This window comes from Nicotiana tabacum, chromosome 8 (genome assembly GCF_000715075.1).
Source record: "Nicotiana tabacum cultivar K326 chromosome 8, ASM71507v2, whole genome shotgun sequence".
NCBI classification, from domain to species: Eukaryota; Viridiplantae; Streptophyta; class Magnoliopsida; order Solanales; family Solanaceae; genus Nicotiana; species Nicotiana tabacum.
The window spans coordinates 161,279,409-161,292,644 of record NC_134087.1 but is presented as its reverse complement, the minus strand read 5'-3'; positions in this window follow the sequence as shown (position 1 = coordinate 161,292,644).

Genomic DNA, 13,236 nt, shown 5'->3' with positions numbered 1-13,236 from the left:
CCATTACTTGCAATTTCGTAGATTTTTGTAACATTTTTTGTTAACTATTTTCATTTGTCTGTGCACGTTCATTTTATTTAATTCATGAAAAATACAAAAATATATTACATTAGCATTTAGGACTTATTTTGCATAAATTACGAAAATTGGCTTACTTTTGCAATTTTAGCTTTTTAATTTTAAATTTGTAGTTTCCCTTTTAATTTAGGAGTAATTATTTTTCACAAAAATTATAGTACATAATCAGCTTAATTTTTCCAAGGTAATTATTGTAGGGGGTTTTTGTTTAGGTTTTAATTAATTAAAATAAGGGAAAGAGAAAAATTGAAAAAAAGAAGAAGAAAGAAATGAAAAGGAATTAAGAAAATAGGGCTGTTATGTAATGGACCCAAGTGCAAAGCCCAACCTTTTTTTTCTCTCTTACCTGCCCGGTCCAACCCAAACCCACGCCCGACCCACCTATGACCCGCCCGTTCCCCTTTTAATATAAAAATCCCCTTTATAATTTTTTCCCTGAAAACCCCAAAACACAAGACTCCTCATTTGCGGCGCCCGTCTATTGTTCTTCTTCTCCAAACTGATTCAACCCTAACTCGCCTGAAAACTCAGGCGAGTTCACTCACACAGGTCCCTCTGTACCACGTCATCAAGATTCTAACCGCTTCTGACAAAATTCCTCTCCCCACATGCCATTTTCTTGATTTATTTCGGATTTTTAACCTTTCAGATAAACACATGTAAAAATGGGGAGCGTTGGATTGGATTCGATTTGATCCACTCCCTCCATTTGTCCGTTTTTCATCATAGGGAGGGTAAAATTTCAGATTTGGGGGGAGATATTTTTGGAGGGATATCTTGGGGAGAAAGGGAGAAGGTTCGAGAAGCCTGAGGCCCTATATAAAGGAGATGATATATTCAGAAGGGGGTGGGGGATTTTTTTTCCGGAAAAATCTGGAAGGACTGCTAGGACTTGAAGAGTTTATTTTGATTTTCTTCTCTCTGTTTTCAGATTCAGATAGATGCACATAAAATGTTGAGTGTTCTTCTTTGATATGGTTTTTATTATTGTTTAAAAGCTCAAAAAATATATAGATTTTCATTCTCTTCTTCTCGTCTTGGATTTCTGGGAAAAAATGGAGCTCGTTTGAAAGGTTGTTGCGTTCGCTGCTGTTTGTGGGTTCGTGATTCCTGGTCGCTTATTGTTGTTGTTTTCTCGGTCGAATTTTGGGGTCAAAATTTTGTAACTGACTACTAGTTTTGTTCTTATCAAAGGGATTTTGCTTTAACAGGTTTATTTTCTTCTTCTGTTCTTATCCTAAAAACATTAATATGGATTAATAATGATAGTTGTAGTTTATTTTCCTCTTGACAGTTAGCTTTCATGATTGTGGTTGTTTGGTTTTAATTTAATCTCTTATGTTAGATTGTTTAGCTTTTGAGTAAGTTTAATATGCATTCTATGGTTAACTTTTTATTTATTTATTTATTATTATTATTATTATTATTATTAGTATTATTAGTATTATTATTTTTATTATTATTATTATTATTTCTCTTTGAATCTGATCTTCTGTTGAATTCTTGAAGCACTTTGTTAAAGGTAAACAAAATTTGTGTACTTTTCTTTCCTTTTATATGAGTAGGCACTTAAGTATTCAAAAGTCATCACAAATCTTTTAAAGGTTATTTCTACAAATCATGTGTTTTAATGAGTTGGCATACTACTGAAGAATCTGTAATTTAAATTGAAAGAAAAATCTGATTTCTTTTTCTATCCGTTTTTTTAAAGGCAGTGTAAATAGGCAAAGTATCCGAAAGCAAACTTTGTAATATGTTCTTCAGATTGCCTACGTAATTAATTGTTCTTATACTTTAGAATTGGGCTGGATTCAACACACTAAATGAAGAATTTAAAAGTGAATGAGTTTTGAAACAATTTTGAGTTAAGGATTAGGGTCGAAGAGTTTAACCCGACCTAAGAAGAATCGATAGCCATTTTTTATGACTAATTTACTACCCTCTTTCACATGAATTTATTATCCGTTAATTCACATCACCTCCCTTAATAATTTCAAATAGTTTAAGAATAAGTAATTAATGCATATTCGTAGAAAAGCCTTTAGGGCCGTTTAATATACTATCGTGATTGTGGACACGTTCGCGTGACATGATTACGATTTCTAAAAATAAAACTGGAGTATGCGTTCGTGCAACTTTGGTCAAATTTCTTTTAATACCAAAGAGTTATTAATTGTGGACACGTTCACGTGACATGATTTTGACGTGCCAAACAAATGGGTACACGTACGCGTGACCCATTTCAAAATAATACTCTTAATTAAAAAGAGGTGAAAGGTAAATGCACATAGGTTCTAAAATCAGTAATTAAATAATTTTAATAAGCCAAATATGATCAAAGTGACCGTGATAGAACCACAGAATTCGGGAGTGCCTAACACCTTCTCCCGGGTTAACAGAATTCCTTACCCGGATTTATGTGTTTCACAGACATGAACAAAGTCAAATCTTCCTCGATTCAGAATTTTAAACCGGTGACTTGGGACACCACAAATTATCCCAAGTGGCGACTCTGAATTTTATATAAATAATCTCGTTTCGATTGTCACGTAAATTGGAAAACTCCATTATGCCCCTTTCGGGGGTAGTAAAAAGGAGGTGTGACGGCTCTGGCGACTCTGCTGGGGATCGAACCCAGAATCTCTGGTTCAGGGTTCAAGAATTCGAGCTTGTTAATATGATTTTGCTTGGATTTGTTTATTGTTGATATTACTGTATTTTGTGAACTTTTTGTGCTAATTGCTGCCTATTTACCGCTTTGATATTGTTTGAATTATATATAACTATCTTTTTACACCGCCCCTCTGAGTCTTCTGAAAATGGTGCACACATTCGCATGTCCCGCTTTTTTTGTAGAAATCATACCAAATAGAACAAGGCTGGGCAAGCGACAAGGCCGGGTAGACTTCAGTGATCCTGGTACGTCGCCCCCTCTTCGGCCCCAGTTGTCCGCTCGGGTACCCCCAAGTCTAGAAAAAAACCCCAGGATTTAAACCTAGAAAAACACAACTTCATGTCGGATCCCTAGTAGGAACGCTTATTTTCATCACGTGAATTTGACTTAGGGGGCTCAACACAGGGGTTGAATCCGTCTAGGACATGTGTGCCCAAAATAAACAGACCATCCTGATGCATTCTACGTGCTATGTGAACATTTATTTATTTCGGCTTGTATGCTGATTGTCTAGGAAAATAAAGCAGAAGAAAAACCAAGAGTGATATAGGGAAGGAAATAAAGCCCGGTTCTAAAAAAACCCTGTATTCGAAAGCATCCCAAAACTCTGCCGAAAGTTTTCAAAAAAAAAGGAAAGAGAGTTATTTCAAAAGAGTCAAACACTGTGTCCTTTTCAAATGTGTCAACACTAACCGAACTACGCAGGTATGATTCTCACCGGACGTGGGATATGTAGGCAACCCACATAAGGTTCGGCCTCATTTTTACAAATAATAAATAAAGGGTGTTTCAGGGCTTTGGTCAAAATAATAAGCCGACCCAGCTTCGGTTGTATTTTAAGTCATTTATTACAGGAATAACCTTAGATTATATTTCAATTGTCAAAAGGTTATTTTTGGGAGGGACATGCAAGTCTGTTTAAAAGGTGTCTTTCTCAACTAAATACTTACCCCCTGGCCTCAAAATTTGTTTGGAATTGTGAAGGGGCCATGTTTGCAAAAACGATCATTTTTTCCTAAAGTAGCAATGAAAGGGGTCTTTTTCCGTTGATTTTCTTTAGAAAACTTATTTTGCAAAGAGTCCACAAGAGTCAACCCTAACCTCAACCCTCCGCTGGTACAAATGAATATTGTCCAGGAATCATTGCAATCTATCATAGAACGGGCTCGGTTGCAGCTTCGCAGGTGGTGGGATGATTTAGATGAAGATGGCCAAGGTTGGGTGAAAGAACAGTTGGGCTCTCAGATAGACATCATGCACATCAAACCCCGGGAGGATTTAATCGAAGCCTTGGTAGCCTTTTGGGATCCCGCCCACAATGTGTTCCGTTTCTCAGATTTTGAGCTCACCCCCACTTTAGAATAAATATCCGGGTATATTGATTTTGGCCAAGAGTTAAGAAAGCAGCAACTCATATTCCTCAGGGCTCCCTCGGTGCACAAGTTCTTCGATCTTCTGAATATCAGCAAATAAATGAACAAGGCCCACGTGAGTAAAGGGCGTTGTTCTTTCTACTTCATGTATTACAGGTTTGGGCACTCAGCCGGGTTTGAAACACATGAAAAGGGGTTGAGTAATAGACAAGACAAGAGCATATGGCAAATCCATCGTCGGTTTGCTTTCATCGTGGCATTTTTAGGGGTCATGGTCTTTCCGAATGCGGAGGGCACTATAGACGTTCATATGGCCAGAATCGCACAGGTCCTCATCGACAAAATAGATCACACACTTGTCCCATTAGTGCTGGCAGACATTTACCGAGCATTAACCTTATGAAAATCTGGGGCTCAATTTTTGAAGGTTGTCAGGTTCTTCTTCAAATGTGGATGATCGAACACCTTCACCGTCATCCTAAGGTCATGAGATATGCTTCGGACAGGAACAATCTCATCAAAAAGTATGAGGAAAGGGTGGAAGACTACAAACCGCCAGAAGGGTTTGAAGCTTGGGTTTCCTATTTGAGAAAATTGAGAGCAAATCAAATTGAATAGACCATATGATGGCTTCCAGTAACAGAAGTCATATACATGACCGCTTCAAAGGGCTACTTGATGATGATGAGAGTGAGAAGTATACAACCATATGCACCACAAAGAGTTTTGAGACAACTAGGAAGATATCAGGTGATACCCTAAGAAGCAGATCTAAGCACCCAAGTCATCGAATTACACCCAGAAGCAAAGCTACCCGAGACTTTAGTTCAAAGGAACTGGAATGGCTATCGGTATCTAAAAAATGACACCCAGGTACCAGAGCCGTCTAAGGGCGAAGTTGATCCCAATTATGCTGCTTGGTTTGAAAGAACTTTTTATGTGAACAATGAGCCGGAGCCCGAGCCCGAACCCAAGAGGCCCACCAAAAGGCCTCATGTTCAAGCCTTTCGATGATAAAATGCAGGAAAGATTAGCTTGGGGGAAAAGGAAAAGAAATACCAAGCCAGCATTCATGCTTTGCGAGAAGAGTTGAGAAATGTCACCTTCAACAATTATCTACAGGTGCAAGAGGCCGAGGGTGAAAAGAAAAAATTAGCCAAAGAAAATGAGTCCCTTCAAGCTCAGATTCGGGGAATGAAAATAGCAGCTGAAAATCCCGCCAGAAGTGCAAGAGATGAAAAGCTTATAAAGAACCTTAGGCAGAAGATAAGTGAGTATGGTTTCGATTTGAACAAGGAAGAGGGCGAATTAGCAAGGGCTCGAACAAAGTTGGCTAAAAATGCGGAGGAACGAGAGCGCTTGGTTAAACAGTTAAAAGAGAAATATGACAATGAGGTTGTGGGGTTGAAGAAAAGGGTCACCATCTTTAAGAACAAAATGATCAAGCAGGCAAAAGACTGTAAGGCAGAAAGGGAACACTGTTACGCAGCAATGGCACAGTTAGAAGGAGATCTGCAACAAATTCAAGAACAGAATCACATATCTGAACAAACTTTGGAAGTTAGGTCCCAACAGATTGGGCGTTTGTTGCAAGAAAAAAGCGTCATAAGAGAAAGGGTCAGAAGGATCGCTGACTACATCACAATGAAATGCAGTAAGTGTGAGGACATGACTAGATCCATGTTCTTTGCCACTCCGATGACCTTTGTTTGCCAGATAATGGAAGATCTCTACCACCTCCAAGGGGATTTAGCGCGTAGGTCCGTGGCGAGACAGAATAATGTCCCGCGGGCCCCAGGAGCATTTGAGGCATTGATGTATTCATGATTTTTACTCGAGTCTATATTTTCTTTCTGTTGGAGTCTGTTAGTTTGTTTTCGAGTCTGTATTTTCATCTTGTTGTTGGAGTCTGTTAGTTTCCTTTTTGAGTCGGTTAGTTCTTGAGTCGTTGTAATCAAAGCATTTTCTTTTTATGAAAAATTTGAAAAAAACTCAAAATGTTTTATTATTTATTTTTACACTTATCCTCTAGAACTACACAAAGATCTGATTCATGCGGGATTATGATACGTAGGCAATCTCCATAGGATTTGATCATAACCAAAAAAAAGAGAAAGGAAAAGAGAGAAAGAAAAAAAAAGAGGAAAAAAAACAAGAGAGAAAAAGAAAAAAAAGAGAGAGAAAATAAGAAACCGTGAGAAGGAAACAATGGCAAAACAAGAAATGAGAGAATAAAAAACAAAGGGAAATCAAGCAAAGAAAGGCAAGAATGAAAAGAAAAAAAAGGAAGAGAAAAAGAGAGGTTGCAAATGGAAATAAGGGAAAGTCGGGATGACGCAAGCAATCGATCAAATGCATAATAGTCTGCTTAGGTGCATCCATTCCCCAAATGTGCGGTTTCCTGTCTGTTAAACCTTGATCGCTAACAAGTTTGTTATTGTCGTCAAGTAACAGATAGGTGGTTAGTTTGTGTGGCATTCTGGCAACTCTCCCATACAACACCCGGTCCAAAAACAAGACGATCATGGCTAATCAAGAACTTGATGCGAGTGTTATCGATCCTTCGAGAGAGGTAGAAGAGTCGGAGGTTAATTTGATTAAAGAAGAGATGTATAAGCTGAAACGGCAGATGGCCGAAATGTACCAGGCATGGGCAAAAGGGCAACAACCGCCAGCTTACCCCGCCAACCCTGCCTTTATCCCGCCATTGGCTCAATCTCAGGAACCTCCTGCTACCGATTCGTCCCCGAGCTTTCCTATTTACCAGCCCTACTAGAGTACCACTTCCCAAACACCACCAGCTCCACCACCCAAACCAGTTCCATACCCTCCTCCACCAGCCACTCCTGTCTTCGTGGCACCCCAACCCACTACACTCCACAGATCCTCTAGCAAGCCTTTGTTCCAAACCCATGATAACCATTATTACCCCCCGGAGCCCACTTTCAAGGCTCCAGAACCCTATTCCTACACTCATCGTTTTGATCTCTCCATGGAAACCGAAAAACCATCTAAAAATCCCGAACAGGAGGAGATGTTCAGGAAAGTTAAAAGCTTGGAACAGTCATTCAGAGACATGCGGGGGTTGGGAGGTCAAGTAAGTGTGGCCTACAAAGACATATGTGTGTTTCCAGATGTGCAATTGTCGGTAGGGTTTAAGATGCCCAAGTTTGATTTGTATGATGGGCACGGTGATCCAGTGGCGCATTTGAGAGGTTTTTGTAGCAAAATAAGGGGAGCTGTCGGGAAAGACAAGCTGATAATGGCGTATTTCAGTCAGAGTCTGAGTGATTCAGCACTGGAATGGTATACTCGGCAGGATCACGGAAGATGGTACACATGGGATGATCTAGCCCAGACATTTGCTTGTCACTTCCAGTACAATCTCGAGATTATTTCGGATCGTCTGTCTTTGATGAAACTTGAGAAATAGCACAATGAAAGTTTCAAAGAGTACGGTTTTTGTTGGAGAGAGCAAGCAACGAGGGTTGACCCTCCAATGAAAGAAAGTGAAATGGTGGATTATTTTCTGCAGGCCTTAGAGCCTACTTATTACGGACATCTGGTATCGGCTATAGGCAAGTCCTTCAATGAAGTGGTAAAAATGGGCGGTATGCTAGAAGAAGGGCTCAAGACAAACAAAATCATGTGTTATTCGGCGATCAAGGCAACCACCCAAGCCATTCTAAGTGGAACTGGGGGAGTAATTGGAAAGAAGAAGAAAGAGGATGTCGCAACAGTTGAGTCAGGATCTTGGTTCGGGCCGAGGGGTTCACCTCACCACTATCATCAGCCTCGTCCCTACCACCAAAACTACCCCCACACCCCGTATAATCCACCCTAACACTACTACTCACCACCAGACCCCCATTTTTCTGTCCACCATGCCTAAACATACAACCAACCTCTAGCCTACGCACAATGGCATGTGCCAGTCCCACAAAATACATATCCATCTCCACAAAATGCCTGTCCACCCCCAAGAGCCTACTGAAACCCTATTGGATCAGGTTTTCGGCCCAACCAAGCATTTAAGTACGAGAGGTTGTAGAAGAAGAAAACCTTCACTCCATTGGGAGAATCCTATATCAGTTTGTTCCACAGGTTGAGACAATTGGGTATGCTGAGTCTGATCAAGCCAAAACTGCCAAATCCTCCCCCAAGGAATCTTGATCACTTTGTGAGTTGCGAATATTGTTCTGGTGCTCTGGGGCACAACACAGAGAAATGTTGACAATTGAAAACAGCTATTCAAGAGCTCATTGATACTAATCGGATTGAGGTCCAAGCTCCGGAGGCGCCTAATATCAACCAGAATCTGTTGCCGGCCCATCATGAGACAAATATGATTGAGATAGTGCATAGGGGAGGGGAGCCCCAGAAGCCTTCACAAACTGTCATGATGATTCGGTCCAGTGAATTCAGGCCGATAGAAAAGTAAACAAGTGAGAAGTCAGTGATCAAGTTTAAAGGGATAGACAGTGAACCATCTGCAGTAGGCAAGAAGGGGTCTTCAAGCGGCATCGCAGTGAAACAAGAAAAAGAAAAGTGGTGGTGCCAGGGGTGGCGAACAAGCCTCTCATAGTTGTGGAAGGTGCCCGCACAGATCCTGTTAGTATCAAGCCTGTAACCCAGTTACCAATAGTCGATAGCAAGGCTGTCCCTTGGAATTATGAACAGGTGACAGTGACTTACAAAGGAAAAGAAGTCAAAGAAGAAGTCTATGAGACCCATGGATTGACTCAGTCGGGGAGATGCTTTGCCCCCGAGGAGTTAAGAAAAGCTAAAACCTCAAAAGACCCAGTGCTAGTGAAGAAAGCTGTGACCGAAGAAGAGGCAGAAGAATTTTTGAAAAAGATGAAAGTGCAAGACTATTCCACTGTGGAACAGTTGAGGAAGACACCTGCTCAGATTTCATTGTTGTCATTGTTAATCCATTCGGACGAGCACCATCGGGCCTTGATGAAAATCCTGAATGAGGCCCACGTTCCTGAGAAAATCTTAGTAAACCACAAAAGACAGCTAACAAGATATTTGAGGTAAACAGAGTCACTTTTTCTGATGATGAGTTGCCCATGGAGGGCACTGAGCAAAATAGAGCCCTCTATCTTACGGTGAAGTGTGAAGATTTTGTGGTTACTCGAGTATTGATCGACAATGGTTCCAGCGCCAACATTTGCCCTCTCTTCACTCTGAACAAATTGAAAGTGGATGATGAAAGAATTCACAAGAATAGTATTTGTGTTTAGGGGTTCGACGATGGAGGGAAAGATTCAACCGGTGACAATAGGACCAGTTGAATTTACCATGGAGTTCCAGGTGCTAGATGTGGCTATTTCGTACAATCTACTATTAGGTCGACCCTGGATTCATGCTGCCAAAGCAGTCCCGTCTTCTCTGCATCAAATGGTCAAGTTTGAATGGGATAGACATGAAATTGTTGTGCACGGCGAAGATAATTTGTGTGTTCCCAGTTATGTCATTGTTCCGTTCATTAAGGTTGAAGATGACAAGGTACCATGGGTTTATCAGGTTTTTGACACGGTATCGATAGAGAAAATTCCAGAAGGAAAGTGCGTTCCAGCTCTGAGGGTTGCTGCTGCATCAGTCATGGTAGCCGTTGAAATGTTGAAAAATGGTTTTGTACCTGGCAAGGGTTTGGGTGCATCTCTGCAAGGTATCGTACAGCCGGTGTCCCTCCCCAAAAACTTGGATACATTTGGTTTGGGATTCAAGACCACAGTTGCAGATGTGAATAGAGCCAGAAAGTTGAAACAGAGGGCATGGGTCCTCCCAAAGCCTATCCCATGTCTCTCCAGATCATTTGTCAGACCTGGCACCAAGAAACGCCTAGTAACAACAGTTCCCGGTTTTATGGTTGGTCCTGATAAAGAGTTGATTGAAAGGTTCGAGAAGTTATTCGATGATGTGAACATGGTGGAAGTTGGAGAGGGTTCTAGCAAGGTGGATGCGCAATTTGTTGGGCCCACTGCAAAGATTAACAATTGGGAAACTACTCCTCTCCCTACCAGGAAGGAGTTTTGGTAGTTTGCTTTGATTTTCTTTCATGTTTATCTTGATTATTCCAGGGTTGTAATTCAGATTCTATATTCCGTCCGTTTGGATGTATAATCCTTGTTATCTTTCAATTTCAATAAAATGCAATTTCCCTTTTCTTCATTCCTGATAGTTTTATTTTTGTTTTCTTCCTTGTACAGTTCTTTTTATGCTGGTTTCAATGACAGGACATGAATGAGGAATCTTCGGCCCAGTCTTAAAAGCCAATCTAATTCTGAAATAGTAATTCAAGAAATAGAGTGTGATAATGAATCGGAATTTAATGAGAATGAGGCCTTTGAAGAGATTGGAAGAATTAAGCCATTTTGAAGAAAAACTCAAGCCTAACCTGAGTGATACAGAAACAATCAATTTAGGGGACCCCGATTATATCAGAGAAACTAAGATAAGTATCCATCTTGAACCACAACTCAAGGAAGAGATAATCAAAGCGTTACTTGAGTACAAAGACGTCTTTGCATGGTCATATGACGACATGCTGGGTTTAAGCACTGACTTTGTGGTTCACAAATTGCCCACTGACCCGACATTCCCTCCCGTCAAGAAGAAGTTGAGGAAGTTTAAAACAGACATGAGTGTAAAGATTAAAGAGGAGGTCACAAAGCTGTTTGAGGCAAAGGTCATTCGAGTCACGCGATATCCCACTTGGTTAGCCAATGTTGTGCCTGTACCAAAGAAGAATGGTAAGACTAGGGTGTGTGTTGATTATCGAGATCTCAACAAGGCAAGCCCAAAGGATAAATTCCCCTTGCCAAACATCCACATTTTGATTGATAATTGTGTCAGACATGAGATTGGGTCTTTTGTGGATTGTTATGCGGGCTATCATCAGATCCTAATAGATGAGGAAGATGCAGAAAAGACGGCATTCATCACTCCATGGGGAACATACTGCTATAGGGTCATGCCTTTCGTTTTGAAGAATGCTGGGGCAACTTACATGAGGGCAATGCCAACCATATTCCACAACATGATACACAAGGAGATCGAGGTTTATGTGGACGATGTAATCCTAAAGTCTAGACAGCAGTCTAATCATGTCAGATATTTGAGAAAGTTCTTCCAAAGGCTTTGCAGGTACAATCTTAAGCTCAATCCTGCAAAATGCGTATTTGGTGTGCCATCTGGAAAGTTGTTGGGATTCATAGTCAGCCGTCGAGGTATTGAATTGGACCCATCAAAGATCAAATCTATCCAAGAATTGCCACCCCAAGAAACAAAACTGAGGTGATGAGTTTATTAGGGAGGTTAAATTACATCAGCAGGTTTATTGCTCAGCTTGCCATAACTTGTGAGCCTATCTTCAAACTGCTAAAGAAGGATGTTGCGGCCAAGTGGACAGATGAGTGTCAAGAAGCATTTGATAAGATAAAGGGGTACTTGTCAAACCCATCTGTGTTGGTGCCACCAGAACCAGGGAAACCTTTGATTCTGTATTTGATAGTTTTGGACAATTTGTTTAGCTGTGTGTTGGGTCAGCATGACATCACTGGTAGGAAGGAGCAAGCCATCTACTATCTCAGCAAGAAGTTCACATCTTACGAGGTTAAGTACACTTACCTTGAGAGGACATGTTGCGCCCTAACTTGGGTAGTACAGAAGTTGAAGCACTATTTGTCATCTTACACTACTTACCTCATCTCTCATTTAGATCCGTTAAAGTATATCTCACAGAATTTGACGTCGTCTATGTGACTAGGACTGCGATGAAAGCCCAGGCATTGGCCGATCATTTAGCTAAGAACCCAGTGGATGAAAAATATGAGCCTTTGAAGACTTACTTCCCTGATGAAGAGGTAATGCATATTGATGAGTTGGAACTAGTTGGAGATCCAGGTTGGAAACTTTTATTTGATGGAGCTTCTAACATGAAAGGCGTCGGGATAAGGGCTGTACTTATTTCTGAAACAGGGCATCACTACCCTGTTATATTTCAACTTTGTTTCTACTGTACTAATAATATGGCTGAGTATGAGGCGTACATTTTGGGTTTGAGGTTAGCCGCAGACATGGGTGTCCGGGAAGTCTTGGTCTTGGGAGACTCGGACCTTCTGGTACACCTGATCCAAGGGGAATGGGAAACATGGGATTTAAAACTCATACCGTACCGGCAATGTTTGCATGATCTTTGTCAACGATTTTGATCAGTAGAGTTCAGGCATATTCCAAGGATCCATAACGAAGTTGCTGATGCTTTGGCTACTCTGGCGTCAATGTTACATCATCCAGATAAGGCTTATGTGGGCCCTTTGCATATTCAGGTCCATGATCAGCATGCTTACTATAATGTGGTGAAAGAAGAACTTGATGGTGAACCTTGGTTTCATGATATCAAGGAATATATCAGGATGGGGGTGTATCCAGTACAAGCCACAGGTGATCAAAAGAGACCAATTCGGTGGTTGGCAAGCGGATTTTTCTTCAGCGGAGGGGTTTTGTACAAAAGGACTCCGGATCTTGGATTGGTAAGATGCATTGATGCTAGAAAGGCCAAAGCTATCATGACCGAAGTACATTCTGGAGTCTGTAGACCACATATGAGTGGGTACGTGCTGACAAAGAAGATTCTCCGAGCAGGTTATTATTGGCTCACTATGGAGCGAGATTGTATCAGTTTTGTGCGCAAGTGTCATCAGTGCCAAATGCACGGAGATTTGATTCATTCTCCACCATCTAAATTGCACACAATATCTACACCATGGCCTTTTGTTGTGTGGGGCATGGATGTCATTGGGCCAGTTTAGCCAGCAGTATCAAATGGGCACAGGTTCATTCTGGTGGCCATCGATTATTTCACCAAGTGGGTTGAGACTAAAACATTCAAGTCTGTGACCAAGAAAGTGGTGGTCGATTTTGTGCACTCAAATATCATTTGCCGGTTTGGGATCCCAAAGGTGATCATAACAGATAATGGTGCTAATCTCAATAGTCATCTGATAACACAGGTATGTCAGCAGTTCAAGATTACACATCACAATTCCTCCCCTTATATCCCCAAGGCGAATGGAGCAGTCGAGACAGCCAACAAGAATA